At 42.5% G+C, this 18,378-nt stretch overlaps 1 protein-coding gene across 1 annotated transcript in view; it reads left to right on the top strand.

Moving 5' to 3' along the window:
- The window catches only part of VAPB (VAMP associated protein B and C), a 47,111-nt gene that overhangs the window by 1,194 nt on the left and 27,539 nt on the right, over positions 1-18,378 (top strand). The window lies entirely within an intron of this gene.

Here is an 18,378-nt window from a genome sequence, read left to right as displayed (position 1 = left end):
TTTAGTTATCATTCCCTACTTTCTTCACCAAAACACAGTGCTAGGGGACAAGAAGGTCTTCATCTGATTTGACCATTCCTTCTTTCCAAATGTACTGAGTGACTGTGTGGCAGACATTTGATTGGCACTTGAGAGGGGTGAGTGGACAAGACAGACAAGACCCTTGCTTTCTTAAAGATTAGCTTCTAGTGAAGGTTGGCAAGCCTGTACTCCAGAGTATTTCAGGAGGGACTAACACAGGCTGGCATGATGCAAGCATGGTTTCCATTGAACAGCCAGGTCACTGCAGTGTCACCAACACTTGGCTCAGAGTAGCTCCTCAGTAGATGTTTGGGGCATTGCTATGCCTGCTGGCTACACACACCCCACTTTAAGGCAGGAGGTAGTGTGGGTGATTTACCCAGAGTCACCCAGTTGGCAAATGGCACATTGGGACCCAGATTCCAGAGCTCATGCTCTTTTAACAGTTATGCTTTCTTGATCCCTGGGCATTCTTCCACTGTGGTGGCTGTCATTTTGCCTCCCAGGTTAACAATCTCAGGTTGTCACATTTGGAAGTGATTCCAAATGTATAAACAGTGGAAGGTTTTCCAGTTCAAACAAACACAGACAACAAAACCGTGACGTGGATTATAATTCCATGGCAGTACTTTAAGGTCAGGCCTTCTAGAGGAGCCAGGCTGAGAGAGGAATCTGGTAACTCAAGTGAATGTGGAAGGTGATGGTTTCCACTTGAGTTGTCTGAAATTCTCTACCCTGGAAGCCTGGCTTAACTCCTCCCGGAAGTTGGCAGGTCCATTCTGTGAGTCCACAGGCATTTACCCATTGCCTGCTCCCTGTGACAGGTAACAGGAAAAGATGAATCACATCACATAGATGCCCCCATTCTCCCTCAACGCCCCACACCAGAGCTTAGGTCTTGGCAAGATAGCTAACAACAGAATCAGCCAGAACAGTGCTGTGATACAAGGCAATCCAGATTGCTCCAAGATCAACACCCAAAGAAGGTATCATTTGACCTGAGTTCAAAGGTCAGATGGAAGTGGGTGAAAGGGAGAAAGGAGTGGGGAGTGTCAGTTGGAGGAAGTTGCAGGTACAGAGGCACAAAGGCTGAGACTTGGGCTCCTTTGGGATGCCATTAGTATATCTGAATGACTAGGGCACAGAGCCTCTGTTGGGGTCACGAGGCAACAGTCTGTGAGGCTGGCTGGTTGACAGGAGTCATATCTTCCAAGGCCTTTGTGAACAGATACAGCCTGTGTCCAAGTGCAGATTGTGTTGTGTCTCCTCAGCTAGTTCTCCCTGATTAACCCCACCTCTCCCTGCAGCCTTAACCCCACTCTTGTACATACACTCTCCTCAGTTCTTGTTCCAGTTCTTTTACTTAATGATGTTTGAGCTTAGGCTGACCACTTTGCTCTCCAAAACCTAGGATTACTCTTTTCTCCATGGGAGTGGCGCTCATATCTACCTTGCTTCCTGTAGAAAGTTTGGTTGAGATTATGGCTGTTCAGCTGCTTCGTAAATCTGCAGTATTGTACAGAGATTGGTTATATTTTACACAACTGGTTTCATCGTTTCAATTTCTTTACCTGAACGGTGTGGCTGAGGAGTGATCTCTCAGCCTAGGGTTGGCCAGAGTAATGATGGCCAAAGTCGCTGGATATGTTGGCTGGGGACGTGATCCAGGAAAGTCCTGGTATCAGATTGTTGAGGGCTGTTGCTTGTGGCTTCAGAAGAGGCATATGCAGTCTTCAGTAAAGCACTTTCAGTATTTGTTTGTGGGTTTGTTTTAAACTGAGCACTAAAATCATGAAATGAGGTTCAATACCCTGTTTTGCTATATAGAGAGCATTCGTTTCAGGATGAGAACTGGCTCATTTAACTAGTATCTTCCAGATTACTTGGAATGATGATTCTGACTTCGGACAGTTCACTTAGATGAATTAAACTTCTAAGCTAACTTTACATAAGAAGATATAATTTAAATGTCTGTCATCTAGAGGAAAAGAACTAGTCATCTTTTAAGCGTAGCCTAAGATGGTATAGCAGAGAAGGCAATGGCACCCCACTCCAGTACTCTTGCCTGGAAAATCCCATGGATGGAGGAGCCTGGTAGGCTGCAGTCCATGGGGTCGCTAGGAGTCAGACACAACTGGGAGACTTCATTTTCACTTGTCGCTTTCATGGATTGGAGAAGGAAATGGCAACCCACTCCAGTGTTCTTGCCTGGAGAATCCCAGGGACCAGGGAGCCTGGTGGGCTGCCATCTATGGGGTCTCACAGAGTCAGACACGACTGAAGCGACTTAGCAGCAGCGGCAAGATGGTATAGAGTTGTATATTTTTCATCTTGGAAATTTTGTGTGATTATGTTGAAGTTAAGAATGTTACAGAAGAAAAGAGGACACAGCCTTTCAGGACCTTGTTCAGTCTTAAAGAAAGTGCTGATCTGCATTGTGATTAAGTGTCAGAAGGAGAAGGCCTCCTGGCCTCCCAAAAGAAGCATGGTGCCGTGATACTTGCCATGGTGGAACAGTAGGATCTCTTTGGATTGGAGTCACCCTTCTGAAAAGAGTTAAAGGCTTTTAAAACCTGTGAAAAGTGTGCTTTGCATTGTTATTCTTTTCTGTTGTTCTTTCAAGGCCAAATCCTTTACTTTCTCTCTCTGAGGTTCCAGTTGTTGCCCAGCTCAATGAGAGTTTTCTGAAAGAGTCAACTTTAAGGGCATTTCATATCTCTTTTCTTTCTCCTCTCCCTCCTCTTTCATTGATTCATCCACAGTTAAGTAGTATGTTGTGTATTTTCTTGGTCATTGCCCAGGACTCTTCCTCTTTCTTCATACCCTAGTGTCCTCCTCCATCTCATGATACTGTCATGTGAGAATGGTCTGTTGACTGTCCTCAGGAGCTGGTTAGTTAAGGTTTAAACCCACTGTGGACCCATTTACCTTTGCTTGATTCTGCGACTGAACCAGTGACCTTCAGGAAACCTCAGGTAGTCCTGTTGGTCAGTATGGATAACAGGTGGGGTAGCACCACTGGATTGTTGTGATTGATTACCACTTTGCGGAGGAAAGAGGAGCTTGGGTCAGTGGGTTAGGGACCTCTCTTTGTCTGAGGAAAGTGCTTAGAATCTTTAGTTCACCCTCTTTAGTTAACTTGTAGCTGAAGATTGTTTAGGAAGCTAAAAAATAGAAAACCTTGTAGATATAGTCTGTTCTATGCAGTAATTATCTTTCAGATGCTAATTACAGCATTAATTCTTTAGTTTTAGCATAGCCCTGATTTCCTTAACATTTCATGATCACATAGAACAGACTGTGTTTTACAGCACAACAAAATGTCAGCAGTGTGCTTAAGATTCTTTATGGTTGTGGTTTAAATCCATCCTGAATAGATTATGTTCATTTATTTAATTATTAACCAGCTTGCTCATCAGAAGCAAGTGGCATTAAACTTACCAACCTTTAGTCAAACTTAAGTCTTCATAGATTGTGTTAGTAACTCCTAAATTTTTGTTGCTGGGAGAAGAATGTGAACTAGACATTAACTTATTTTTACTCACTTATTCTTTTCTTTACAGTTAACTCCTTGAGGAAAAAATGGATAGTTCTTGGCTGTGTGCTTATATTTGGAAAATGGTGATAGTTCCTTGTTGTGTGCGCTTGTAATGTGAACACGATTATCTTGATAATTACCTGGTAGGTCTGCATGCAAGTGTAGATTTGTTAAAATAATTAGTCTGAATTGATGCTTATTAAAGAAATGAACTCTTAAACATTATTAACACTTTTATTTATTAAAATTATATAGCATCTTTCCTTCCAGTGCTGAAGGCAAAATATGAGAACTTTGACCCAGCAATATTACCACTAAGTAGCTGAAAATTAGGGGAGGAATCAGGGGAATAAACTATATTGGTTATGCTCACACATGGCCCTTAGGCTTGATTTTTAGAACCTGAAACTTGAGTTTTTACATAAGGCATTATTTCCGAGATTACTTCATAGATCTCCCATTTGTATTTGAAGAATTTGCCGTCTGAAGGATGACCACGATTTGAAACAAATGAGCACAGCTTTCAGCATAAGAAAGAGGAACAAAAAGAGTGCTGACTTCCATTAGTCAAGACAAGGTTGCCATCGAATGTCTTTAGTAAAATAAAAGTCTTCTGCAGTTATTTTGCACTGGGATTGTGTTAGAAACAAAGTTGCGTTATGGTTTGCGGGCTTGTGCCCTCATTTTCTGTCGTTTAGGCCCCTCTCAGGCTGTCATCGGCATAGCATATCCAGGATTGCTTTGGCCCTTGCCTGCTGGATCGGCTCATTCTTTGAAGTTTTTACCTGACAGACTTAGGCTGTTGGCTTTCCAAAAACATGAGTTGTTTAAAGAGCTTCATTATGCAAGCGAAATTACTGAACTCAACAGTCAATTTAAGATTATTTTTTAAAATGCCAGTGTGTCAAAATAGTATCTCTAGAATATCTGTTTTTTCAAAATGTTTAACTGTTGTTTTAACAAAAGCTGTTGATGTCTAGAAACAATGCCTTAATGTGCTTTTGGATCCCCCCTCTCCCCGCCTCTGGCCCCCTGCCCCTGGCATGGGGAAAAAAAAAATCCTTGAGAAAATGGCATCATCCCATGGGGAAAATCTTGTAGTGCTTTCTTTTAATAATATTTTAGCATTGATGGCACAAAACTCTAAAGGTATAGAAATACTTTCCTAGAGGTTTCCTTTATCCTTTCAGAAGGGTTATTATTACTTTCTGACGAGTAGGTTAGCAGTTCTTTTCATCTGTCAAGTAGTGTCTTAATCAGGCTTCTTCTGGTTGTGTGTGTGTGTTTGTGCCTATGCGTTTGTGTGCAGGCCCATGTGGGCACACCTTCACGCAGATAGCTGATGTGCTTGAATTAGTGTACAGTTGGCATTTCAATGAGGTCCTTCAGCCCTAACCTGTCTGGGAGGGGGTTGGGGAAATATATGTTTTGGAGGAGAGTGAGGTTGAGGCTGTTGTGTGTTTTGGATTGTGCTTTCTGTGTGTTAGTTGCTCAGTTGTTTCTGACTCTTTGTCCGACCCCATGGACTGTTGCCCACCAGGCTCCTCCTGTCCATGGAGTTCTCCAGGCAAGAATACTGCAGTGGGTAGCAGTTCCTTTCTCCAAGGGAACTTTCCCACTCAGGGTTTGAACCCAGGTCTCCTGCATTGCAGGCAGATTCTTTGCCATCTGAACCACTTTAAGACAGTATAATGGCCCCCTGGGCCATTTATCTAGGTTTGAATTGCTTATAACCTTTAGGAACCAAATTCCTTGGGCTGTCTTTAAAGGATGCTCAGAGAGTGGAGAGAAGCAGAAAACTGGCTGAGCTCGGAACAGAGGGCATATTTGTAAGGGGTTAAGTGCTAGACTGACACCACCACTCCCCCGCAGTTACTTGGGTCTGGAATTTAAAGCAGTGGCCGTAGTGATGCTTCCACCCGTTATGCAATATGAAAGGAAAGGGAAGGGAAGAATGAATGTTTCTAGAAGAGAAACAATTGATTTCCAGAAGGTGGTCCACAAAGCCTGGGGACAATGGTAAAGGCTTTAGGTTCTTCATCTTGTTGTTTAATCTGTAGCACAGTGCTGTGATATGAGTTACTCAGTGGTCAGGAGGCCTGCCCCTGGATGGGGCCACTGGGTAAAAAGTGGTGCAGGGATTTAGCCCACGTGTGTAGCGGCAAAGCCCATTTCTTTCACATCATCTCTGGAAGGAACTCATGAACAAGGTTTCATTTTGCGGGGAAGGAAGGCAAAGAATTTTTAACCATTATGGATGTCTTAGTAGCTGTCAGGATAATTTCTTAAGAATATTAGTTAATTAAGAGTTACTATTTGTGGAATTTTTAGAAGGAATTTCTTACTTCTTTTAAAAAGTCTTACAGATGACTCCAAAGCATTCTTTGATTTACCTTGTGAATTTTATTTTTTTCTTTTTTGTAACAGAAACGTTGGTGTTTAATGATTCTGTATGTTTAGAACACACTAACTTTCAAGTAATCTGCAAATCTGTTCTGGAGTCTTTGGAAGATAGGATGAAACTTGTGTGAGGTAGAGATATCACAGGTTTTTGAAGATCTGTAAAGTGGGAATTTAGAGTTCAAAAGGGTGTTTATTAGGAATAGGAATGTCACTGGAGGGGGATGTGGCAACCCACTCTGGTATTCTTGCCTGGGAAATCCCATGGACAGAGGAGCTTGGCAGGCTGCAGTCCACGGAGTTGCAAGAGTCGGACACGACTTAGTGACTAACAACATGAAAGATTTATGTTTTACTATACTATAATACTATATATGATATTATGCACATAATAAAAAGAGATAAGAATGTCTGAAATATGACCTTCATTGGTGCTACCGTAAAGCTTACAGGTGGGGCTAAGATGACTAGCGATTTCTCAAACGCTGCAAGAGACTGACTCACAGTGAATATTAGAAGGTGCTCTTCCATTCTGTAGGGGGTATACTTTGGGAAGTCTTCCTTCCTTCAATGATGACAGCCGCTCATAGGAATCATGAGATGTGCAGGGGTGTGGTGATTGTGTGCATGGTAGACGATTGTCCAGTTGGGAGTGTTTGGAGTTTCTTCTTTTTCCACAGCCCAGGCTTTGAGGTGTTCTTCACGGACAGAGGGCCCCCTCTTGTCTGATGGAGTATAACGTGGTTGGGATTCAGGGTTGGTCTGGTTGCCACATCCCAAAAGCTTCCTGTGGGCCAGGCCCTGGGGTGAGGGCTGAGAGGCGTCCTGGCCCTAAAGTGTCCAGCCTCTTATAAGTAAGTGCTCTTTTGTTCTTAAAAAGGACTAGGAAGTAGATAGTTACGATTCTCAGGTTTGTAACCTGAATTAGATGTGGATTTGAAGCAAGATCTTTCTGACTGCAGAGCCCCTGTTCTTTATCATTACATTGACTATGTTGCTCCTCTTAAAAAGTTAGTGGGCGTGCGACCCAGGAGGAAGGCCCAGGACTTTATCTTATTTATTACGTTGTTAGGAAGATGAAAAGAGGACTGGAAATGGGACACGGGGAATTGAGAAAGAGCACTGAAAGACAAATGAAATATAAAAATGAAGGAAAAGTGCTTAATTGTCATTGTAATCTAGTAATGGCTTCCTTGTCACTGCTTCCATGAAGTGCAGTGTTGTTCTGGAGTGTTAGAGTGACTGATTAAAAAAAATAATTGTACCAATTCTGTTTCCCCTAAGAACTTTTCATCCTAACTCAGTGACTTCTGATTGTGTCATTTTTGTATTAATGTTGAAAATTATGTGCTGATATTACCACTATACTTTCCCTTCTACCATCATTCCTCACGTGTCCTGTTGCCTCAGTGCTTGTCATCACAAACAATGCAGGCTGATTGGGTACTGTTTTACCATTTAATTACATCACTCAACATTTATAGTATAATGGGGGAAAGGGATAGAAAGGAAGGGTACCTGGGTCAGTTTTCTGTGCTTCTGCACAGTCTGAGCACTCTCCAGCCTTTAGAGTCCTAAATGTTCCAAGCCCCATCACCAGCACTTCAGATCTAGGAAAACAGCCAGGATTATCATCCTCTGCGTTTCAGAGATGAGAGGAACTGGACTGGCACTTGGCGGAATGCAGAACTTGCACCTCCGGCTTTCAGCCCCTGAAGCTTGTGTGCTTTGTATTACAAAGGGCGGCTTGTGTTCCTGCCCTCCCTGTCACTCCCTGCCCAGCTTTGATCCCTTTTCCTGTTGGATGAGGAAGCTTGACCCCAAGACCGCTTGGAGTTCTTTCCAGCTCCAGTCTTGAGAACCTGCTATTGAAATTTGTTTTAGTTGAAGAAGAAAGATGGAAAGCCCCCTGAGGGCAGAAACTGGGGTTTGTATTTCTCTTAGTACAGACCAGTGCTTTGCACTAGTGGGCTGTCAGATCTTTAATTAATGAGCCCTCTTGTTCCTGTTGAAAAGCTCGCTGTATTCTAGTAACTTTTCCTGAGCATTCTTGGGTACTCTTATCCAGCTCCAGTGTTTTCTGCATCACCTCAAACTGTACAAACCGGGCACCGTGTGCGTGTTTATGGCCCCTGCTCCGTGTGCTTCATTTATGGTGGCTTCCGTGCTGTAGACTGCAGGCCCCATAGGTTTTGTTTCTGTAGTTTTCCCCGGTGGTAACTATGGGGTATGTTCTTGTCTTCTGCTATTTAATAGCAACCGCAAAGAAGGGATACAGTCCTGGACTAGGTCATCTTGTCAGTGTTTTGCTTGACCATTTGAAATAGACACATACGTAAAGAATAAAAGAAGGATTTGCTGAAAAACCAAAGGTTTGTCCTTGTGGAGGCTTATTTGAATTCTCATTCTCTTGGTTGAATTGATTTGTTGGCATATTAATGTATCTTGATGGACTGCTCTGAAAATCCAAATTCATGCTTTTTGACCTTTTAAAAGTCAGACACTGCTTTACTAATTGAACGAAGCAAAGTCCTGAATCACTCCTTGGAGAATCCAGTCATTCAGAACTTCTCATGTAGTTTGGGTGCAGGGAGGTGACAGTTTACTGTGCCTGCCTGGTTAACCTCCCATCTTGCCCAGAGAATGACAGAAATGAACAAGATGGGAGAGGTCATCTGGAGCAGTCCAGAGAAAACTCAGTCAGTTTACCTGGGTCTCTTTATTTTATTCCTTAAAAAAAATTTTTTTTTTAAATGAGTTATGCTTTCAGTGCCCTTCATAATAAGATTTTTTTTTTTGCTTTTACATGCCTAACTCTAGGCATACATGCCCAACTTTGGCAGTTAGTCCTCTTCAGTAAACATCTGAATATTTCCCTGTCCACTTTCAGACAAGAGTTAACTGCGTTCTCAGGTCCGCGGGCGGGGTGGGGGGGGGGGCTTGCTCTCCTCACTCCTTCCTTCCAGATGGAGCGTATATGCTAGCAAGCTTCACTCCTGAGCCATGACCTGGGAACTTCACTGCCTTGTTACTACATCTGTTATTTTATATTATTTACCTCACATGTACAGTACTCTCTGGAGCATTTGGCATCTGTGACGGCGTGGGACCCAACGCTCTCCCCTTCACCTCCTCCCGCACCAGCACCACCTTTCGGCTGTCTCCCCCTCCTTTGGCCGTTTCGGCCTGCTCCTTAAGGAGCCCTGAGGATGGTGCTGAGGGGCACAGGTTTCCCTTCCCGGCTCTTGTTCCTCTTCTCTCCTTCTCTCAGCCCCCGCCCAGTCTCCCTGTCTCCTCTGCCAGTTCCCTTGGGTTCTTCTAGCATTTAGAATGATCCTAGGACTGACTCAAGCTCAGATGTGGGCTACAGGCACTTTACGTGCCGCACGCCCCAAAATGTCTTCTTCCCCACTCCCTTTCCCTTTTTCCTTTGGACCTCTTTTTCTGACACACACCTTCTGGAATGGTGCCCACATGCACACAGTTAAGCAGCTCACACTCTGAAAGCCCGGTGTTCAGGTCTGCCCTTTCTTTCTTGTCCCCTCCGTGACTGCCTCCTTTTCCCGTGGATGACTGTAATTGTTTCTTACCTGGTCTTCCTGTCCCAGTCCTTATGCTTGTCTCTGTACTGATGGCACTTTGAGATGGGCCAATCTCAGCTTCTCTCTTGTTTTCTTAAAAATCTTAAATTTTTGTATGCCCATTGCCAAAAGAATAAAATTTGCATTCTCTAATGACACCTGGGAAGTCGTTTGTGCCCTCGATCTCCCTGGCGTCAACTGCCTGGTGCTTGCGTTTTGGCCTTTGGTTCCCCCAGTCCCAGAGCTGCGTCCACCTCTCCTCCTGTCCCACTGCTCCCTCCTCCGCGTCTTTGCCCCACGCACCATGCCTGTGCCCCTGCACTTGGCACAGTCAGCTGTGTTTGGTTACTTGCTTTCCTTCCCCACTAACCAGCAATGCCTTTGCCCTTTTGGATGGTTTTCTTTACCCCTGATCCCAGTGCTCAGCATGATGCACGGTGCTTGGCACGTTCCAGGGAGTCGGTGTCCAGGTCTGAGAGTGTCGAGAAAGGTAAAGAGGGAAAACAAAAGACAGCTTTCTGTGGAAAGGAATGGTGGAACCCATCAACAAGGCCTGCTGTGTGCAGCTGGCATTCAGTATTAAGATATTCTACCTAGGGTTGGTCACTTCTTTCTCTTCTACAAATGTATGTTTCCACCATCCTCCCCTCCTGTTTCAGAGACTCAGCACCACCTCTCATGTAGTGTGCTTTGCTCCATTCCTTTTCCATCCCTGTGGTGTCTTGCTCCATTAGTCAGCCTCCTCCCGGTGCCTCAGATTTCTGTTCTACTTGATGCTTTCCCAGGGCCTACAAACATGCTTAAGTTTCCTCTTCCTGAAAAGAAACGACCTTCCTCCAGATCTTCCCCCGCTTAAGCAGATGCCCAGTCTTACGTCACAACTAATTTTTGGAAGCAGTGAATCTCAGTGAGTGGTTTACATCTAGTTTCCTTTCAGTTCTCATACCTTACATTCCACTGAAGCCCTTTTCAATTCACCCATTTTCTCTTTGCGACTTTACCCTTTGACTTTTCTGGTGAACTCCCTAGCCCTTGATCATGGTTACTGGATGTTGACATTTCCCAAGCTTCTGTTCTCCATCTTCTCCATTTAAGCATTCTTTGTGTGTTATCGCATTCACAGTCCTTTCAACTCTCACTGCTACACAGAAAACTTCCAAATCTGTATCTCCAAGCATATCTTGGTCTCGAGGCTTTCTGCCTGCTGGACATTCCTGCCTGTTGGTTGTCATGAAAGTACATCAGGACTCGCTGTATTCCACGCTGCGTTCCTGACTTACACTCTCAAATGTGCCTTCCCTGTCTTGGGAGTGGCCCCTCAACCCACGTAGGTAAGCCAGGAATCCTAAACCAGTCTTTCACTGCCCCCTCTTCCCATCCCACTCCCATCTCATCAGTCACTGTCATCAGCAGTGTCTCCTGTACCCCTTTGCTTCCGCTTCTCCTCACTGCCATATCCTGAGTGTAGGATTATTGCCCCATGTGCCACTCTGGCTCTCATATACTCTCTCCTTCCCTGCCCCTTCAGGCCACCCTGCGTACACTTGTCAGAGTTATTTTTCTAAACTTGAAAACGTTTGTTGGCTCCCTCAACCCTACAGGTTAGTGTTGAGAATTCTTAGGCCAGCATCACAGGCTTTCAAACTGGGCCATGCTTTTTTTATTTTTAAAACAGTCTTAGCTTTTATTCTCCATTTTAAACACCTGAAATGTTCAAACACTCAGACACACACAGACTTGTGTGAGTACGTCTCCTCTTACTTACGTCTGGGTTCCCCCAGAGGCTGGCAGAGGCAGTGGACACTGTTTAGAGTCCATGAAGAGAAGAGGGAAGCCCGTTTTCCTTCATCACAGCTGCATTCCTAGAGACACTTTTGATTTTCTTCCTTTCATTTTCTCCTGTAGAGCCCATTGCCAGACTTGCGTAGGTATGAAGTTTTACAGCTTATTTTGAAACTGTAAGGTGTTAAAAGCACAGCAGATGGGATTGCCCCTCGCCCCATTTCTCCTTTCACTCCCTTCGCTCAGACCCCTTCTGCTGTAGCCATGTGGCCTCCTTTCTCAAGGCCCCCATGTGCTTTGATCACACCACACCGTACTCACACCAACACTTTTACTTCAACTCAGAAAGTGTGTTCCTTCATCTTTCCAAACTCTGGGATTTCCCCTTGGTGTTCACCTCCCCGCCCTCCACACCCTCCTGTGTTTACACAACACTTTATGTGTTAACTTCCACATGGTCTTCTGTGCAGTGAGAGGTCGAGTACAACACAGCAGTTGAGAGTGTGCATTCTGGGGCCAGACTGCCTGGATGTGACTGCTGGATCTGCCACCTGAAAATCTAGGATAAAATGTTTAATGTCTCCATGCCTCGAATTCTTCACTTCTGGGTATGTTAGAAGGATTAAGTGAGTTGGTGCATATGAAGTGCTTAGAATAGACCTGTTAAGTGTTAACTAACGTCACTGTTGTTTGATTTTTTCTTTTTTCAAGATATATCATTCCGGAGCCTCAGTCCCAGAGATTCCTGTTCGTTAGCTCTGGTTGGGTCCTGGGACGGCTGTCCAAGTGTATTGGCTCGGCCTCTTCGGGGTTCTGGGCAGGAGAGCAGTGTTGCCGCTGAGCTTGAGGGCCTAGCATAGTACCTGGCCTGTGCAGTCCTCAGCTACTTATTGAATGCCTGCACTGTGCTGAATATTGTTCTGGATGCTTGAGAGACTGAGATGAAAGAACTGACAAGACCTTTGCCTTATGGAGCTCATCTTCTAGTGGGGGAGATGGGCACTAAATAAGAAAATGGGAAATATGTAGAATATACTTTGAGATAATGGTAGGTGCTAAATGAGGTTGAGAGGGGATGAAGTTTAAAGGGGTTTGGAAGTGGGTTCTGTTATAAAGAGGGCAATTGGAGAAGGCCAAGTTTCTGAGAAGGCGATACAGTATTGGAACCAAGACCTGTGTAAAATGAGTCTGCAAGCTGTGCACACATTTGGGGGGAAGAACGTTCAAGAGAGAAGAAAGGACAAGTGCAAGGCCCTAGGGTGGCGATAAGCTTGATATGTTCAAGGAGCAGCAGAGATACTATGCCTGCAGAGGAGCTCAGAGGGGAAGGAGACACCTTCCCGGTAGACAGGCTGGCCATGGGAGGGACTTTGGATTTTGTTCTGAGCTGGAAAACCATGGAGGATTCTGAGCAGGAGTCTTTTTAAAAGACCATGGCTGGTGTGGGGAAAGTAGGCTATTTAGATGTGTGGTTGGTGGTGTGTGTGGAAGCCATGAGGCTGCTACACTTACCCATTATCCATCCGCCCATCCACCCTCCACACAGTTACCTGATAATCTGTCCACGCATGCATCATCCATAAGTTATCCCTAACCCAGGCCAACAGACTGTGGCTTGGACCAGCACGGTGGCAATGAAGAGAATGGGATGAGAAGTGCTCAGATTCCAAATCTCTTTTGAAGGTAGAGCTGGCTGAAGGATTAAATGTGGAAAGGGAGGGGAAGTAAGGTAACTGCTTTTGGCCCAAGCTTTTTGGTGAATGGTGGTTTCTTTTTCCTGAGATGGGAAGCAGTGTGTTTGGGTGAAGGGAATGGGGCTCTGCTGTTTGGCCATGATAAACTTAAGATGCTTATTACAGCCACAAGTGGACACCAGAGGAGAGGGTCAGGATATAAATTTGGTCATCATCAGCTTATTGTTAGAACACAGTATAGGAAGGAATAATTTTTCCAACTGAGAGATTAGGTAAGCCTTTTCAAAAGAGAACGCATTTGAGCAAAACTTTGAAGAATGAATATGATTTCCAAAGGCAGAGGAGGAAAATAGAAGATATTTTTCATCTAAGTCTCATAGCCTTTTTCCCTGGTCTCTTGTTGAATTTGTTTAAGAAGCTGCTGACCTGGTTGATAATCTCTTTTCACTGGTAGAGCCACTTAGATTCTCTGTTGAAAAGGAAACCAAAGCAGATTACATACTAACTGATAAACCGAATTCTGCTGTTTCTCATTGTTCACAAATTGAAAATTCACGTTGGACCATAGAGGTGCAGAATGCTAAGTGTGTGTTTGCTTCTTTCCTCTGTGTGTCTGCTGTGAATTGGGATGTGTTGATTTTGGTGTGGCGGCTGTTTGTATGCTGTCTCTCATCTCCATTAAAGGTTGAACATTTTGGGGAAATTTTTACTTCTGCTGATACTGACTCTCAGCACTTGACTTGAGCTGTTAATTTATAACTCAGTCAAGTTAACAGCCACAGCCATGACCGGGAGAAATTGGGACCCCTTGCTCTCTAATCACGCATGTCTCTCTCATTTGGGCATAATTCTGTCTTGATTTCTTCCTGCTTTGTGTGAAAAAAATGTCATGTTTTGCCCCTCATATTTAAGTAGAGTTTTAATTCGGTAGAGTATTGCTTACCTTTTTGTTTATTTTCCTGATCTCTCTAAATCACAAATTTTGATCTTCTAAATAGAGAAAAATTACTAGATGTTTTGTTAGTGGGACAAAAGATTCTGCATTGAAAAAAAATTGAGTCTAAGATCTTTTTAGAACTGATGTAAAATTCACACTAGACAGGTGTGCCATCACCTTAAAATAATCTTCACTGGTGTACCATAATCTGTCTTAGTGCTGTGTATTGATGGAATGTACAAAACTTCAGCTCTTATATAAACATTCTGCCATTTTTCTGTTTAAAAAAGAGGTGTTGCATTAACGAAAGTAGTCATAGAATTTATCTCTAGGTGTGTAAAGGCTTCTAGTCTTACTTCTAGGTGTGTAAAGGCTTATTATAGTCTTGGTTTTCACAATAGATTTTGTAAGAATTTGGGGTTTGGGTTTTTGTCTTGAATTGAGACCACTGCTACTCTAAAAATGTTTTGAATAATTACTTTGATTTTTATAAAAATAAGAATGGCTATTGATGTGTATGTCTGGGTGTGTGTGTGTATAGGTTTTCAAGAAACTCCACAATTCAGGATTCTAGTATTTTTATATATACAGAGTATTCCAGGCAAGAAGAAAATTCTCTCAGAACATTGTCTGAATCTTACATAAACTATAGCTCTTTTCATGTGGAAAAAATACAATTACAGAAAAATACAGATCATGTAATAAACATCTAAATACAAAATAACTAAATGTTAATAATTTTTAGACTTGTTTTGAAGTTTTTCTTTAATGAATAAACTTCACCAAGAATTTGAAGACATGTCTGCCCTCCGCCTCTGCCCTTTCATGCTCCTCTCTTCTTTACTTTTCAGAGGAATTTAGTGTGAAATATTTCGTTGTTGTTGTTTTTTTCTTGTTTTACCTAATGTGGTATTATGCTGTTTGTATCACTTAACGTGTTTTTAAGACCATCTGTTGTTAAAATACAGATCTACTTCATTCTTTTCAGTTGTTGTGTAGAGTTCCTTCATAAGAATTTGACACATTTGTTCTTAATAAGAGTTCTTTATATGTTCTGAATAATTGCTTGTCTGTTAACGTAAGCTCCAAATATCCTTCCACTTGTTAGGCGGTTGTCCCTTGCTGTCCAGCTTTTTATTTTTCGCAGGGAGCTTTCCTGAGTTTGTTCTTGAGCTTCCATAGTACTTTGATCCACTGAGTTCTTCCACTACAGTAGGGCGCCTTATGGTGTAGTTTCCCACCCATGGAGTTGATGGGAGACTGAATTTTATTTCCTCTTGCTCCAGAGGAGCTAGGAAACTAGTGAGTTGAATAAGCGGCCTTAGAGGCTGGTATAGTCTTTTTCAGTCAAGCCAGCGTCTAGTGTGCCTTTGATGTAATCACTAGTGAATATTCTTGGGTTTTGATTTCTCTTGCTATAAAAATGGGTGTGATGCTTCTCAATAGCTGGCTGTCTCCCAGGAATATCAGGTGGGTTGGTTGCTCTATTAATTTAGAACACTTTGCATTCTAAGATTTCTTTAGGAAAGTTTTTTGTGTGTGTCAGGTTCTTTTTATTTGTGGTATTTTCAGAATCAGAGATATATAATAAGGCTTTCTGCTGAAATGTTGGAATCCAGTGTCTGCCAGTAAAGGCACATTAATTGCAAAGCTTTACTTTTGTTTGTAAAACATTGAATTAATGTGTGAGCTAAGAATTATATCAAGAAAATAGATTAAAAAAAAATCTCCCAGTGTTGTTATTCTTGAATTCATGGTTATTTAAGAGTTTACCCTCTTTGAATATCTGTTACTATGAAATCTGTTTTTCATTTTTTAGAGGGACAACTTTAAACAAAATTATCATGGAATAATAGTGACGAAAGCCTTATTGACACAAGTAAACGTTTTTATTCGTAGTCCCTTCAACCTGTGTATGGTCTGTGCAAATATATCATGATTTCAGAGCGAAGTTATGGATGAGGCATTCTTTTACAGGAAACGTGTCGGAATCAGAGTTGGGTTGCCTCTGAGGAAGCCTGGCATTCATTCAGACTGCACACGCTTAGTGAGCCCTTTACTATGCGTGTTGTACGCGCGGTTCTAGGCTTTGGACGTCCGGTGCTGAGTTGTGTGGAGGTTCACTCCAGGTGGGAAGCGATCAGGAAAGGAACACGTGAACTGTCCGTTGATTCTGTGCAGAAGATGAAAAGGGGACTCATCATGCAGCGGGAGCAGTAGCTAGCTTAGTGTTGATTCACCCGGAGCCTAGTGGTGCCTCCAGGAGGGAGGGTGCAGGAAGAGTGAAAGCCTTGTATGGCAAAACCAACACACTATTGTAAAGTAAAAATAAATAAATAAAATAATAAAATAAAATAGATGGAAGGGTGGCATGGCCATTCACTCGTTTTCCAGGACATTTATTGAGCATCCATGCTACGTCTGGAAACCTGTGATCACAAGTGAACAAGAAAAGTCTTTCTGTTCAGGCAATTTACATTCTGAAAGCGGAAGCCTAACATGAACAAGAATAAAGAGAAGGCTGTTGTACTGCAGGTAGCTTGGGAAGGCAGGAAGCATTAGGACACCTTTAATGAAAACAGACTGTCAAAGGATCAGTTTTGAAGACATCTGTAAGATATCCAGCCAGTTTTTACTTTAGAGTGGCCATTTCCCCCATTTTAATATATTTTCCCATACACAGGGTCTGTTGTATTGAAACCTCAAGCATAATTGCATTGTCTTAACAAAATCCATCATGAGTCCTAGGCTTCTGGAGACAGATTATTACCTTCCCAGAAGGTAATCTGTTCAGAGTTGAAGTGAAATATGGTAACATGTCTTTTGGAAGGGTTGAAGAAAAGAGAGATGATGTACCTCAATTGTGTTTGCAAGAGTATAAAATAATATAGCTCTTTTTATGCAGTGTGAAAAAAACTGGTGTGGAACTAATAACTCTAAGTTTATATCTGGAAAGCTGAGACCTGATAGATAATATATCAGATTGGTATATAACTTCTTGGTAACACACAGTTTGAGTTTCAAAGTATTGTAGCTACATCAGGAGACATATTACATAGGGAGAATATTTATTTGCAACACCAGAATTTTTCATGAACTCCAGAAAAGGAAAAGCAAAACACAGCATCTTTGTTCATTTATCTTTATCCAGTTATATCTACATTATGTCTGTTAAAAATCAGTGGTACTTAATATCTGAGATGTTGAGGGTGCTTCTTTTTTTTTGGCAGGGTGGAAAGCTTTATTTTTTAAGATCAGTTTTAGGTTCACAGCAAACTTGAGCACAGAGTTGTGCCTGGCCCCTGCATGCACAGCCTTCTCTGCTGTCAGCATCCAGCCACCAGAGTGGTGCATTTGTTACAGCTGATACACCTGCACTGACATGTCCTTGTCACCCAAAGTCCACGGTCTAAGTCCGGGTTCAGCCTTGCTGTTGTACATCCTGTGGGCTCTGACAGATGTGTAATAACACTTATCCACCATTGTAGTATCATACAGAATAGTTTCACTGCCCTGACAACCCTCTGTACTCAGACTGTTTATCCCTCCATTCCTTCATAAGCCCTGGAAACTGCTCTCTCCATAGTTTTGCCTTTTCCAGAATGTTATATAATTGAAGTTATGTAGGGTATAGTCTTTTCAGATTGGCTTCTTTAACTGAGTAATGTGCATTTAAGACTCACCTGCGTCTGAATTTTTGTGGTCTGATAGCTCATCTTAGCGTGAAATGATACTCCATGGTCTGTATGTCCCACAGCTTATTCACCTACTGAAGGACATCTTGGTGCTCTCAGGTTTGGGCAGTATAAATAAAGTTGCTGTCAACATCTGTGTGCATGTTTTTGTGTGCATGTGGGTTTTCTGCTCCCATGGGTGAATACCAAGGAGTGTGATTGCTGGATTGTGTAGTAAGAGAGTATATTGAGTATGTGTGTGTGTGTGTGTATGTGTGTGTGTGTGTTAAATAGTTAGACTGTCTTCCAGAGGTTTGAATTTGTAGCAGTGAGGAATGAGAACTGTTGCTGTACATCCTTGCCAGCCTTTGATGCTGTAAGGGTTTTAAATTGTGGCCACTGAGAAGTGTGTATTCGTATCTCATGTGTTGTCTTAATTGGTAATTTCCTAATGACATATGTTGAGCATCTTTTCATTTGTATATTTTTTTCTCTCTGTAGATCTTATTTTCCTCCTGTATATCTTCTTTCCTGAGGTGTCCAGATCTTTTGCCCATTTTTTAAAAAGATTGGTGGTTCATTTTCTTATTGTTGAATGTTAAGAGTTCTTTATATATTTTGGGTGACAATTCTTCATTAAATATGTCTTTTGCAGATATTTTCTCCTAGTATTTGGCTTGTTTGTCTTCTCATTCTCCTTAACAGTATCCATTGCAGAACAAATCTTTTTAATTTTAATGAGGTCCAGCTT

This window comes from Capra hircus, chromosome 13 (assembly GCF_001704415.2).
Source record: "Capra hircus breed San Clemente chromosome 13, ASM170441v1, whole genome shotgun sequence".
In the NCBI taxonomy this organism is placed as follows: domain Eukaryota; kingdom Metazoa; phylum Chordata; class Mammalia; order Artiodactyla; family Bovidae; genus Capra; species Capra hircus.
Note: the sequence above shows the minus strand (reverse complement) of the source record. Positions and strands in the feature narration are given on the sequence as shown.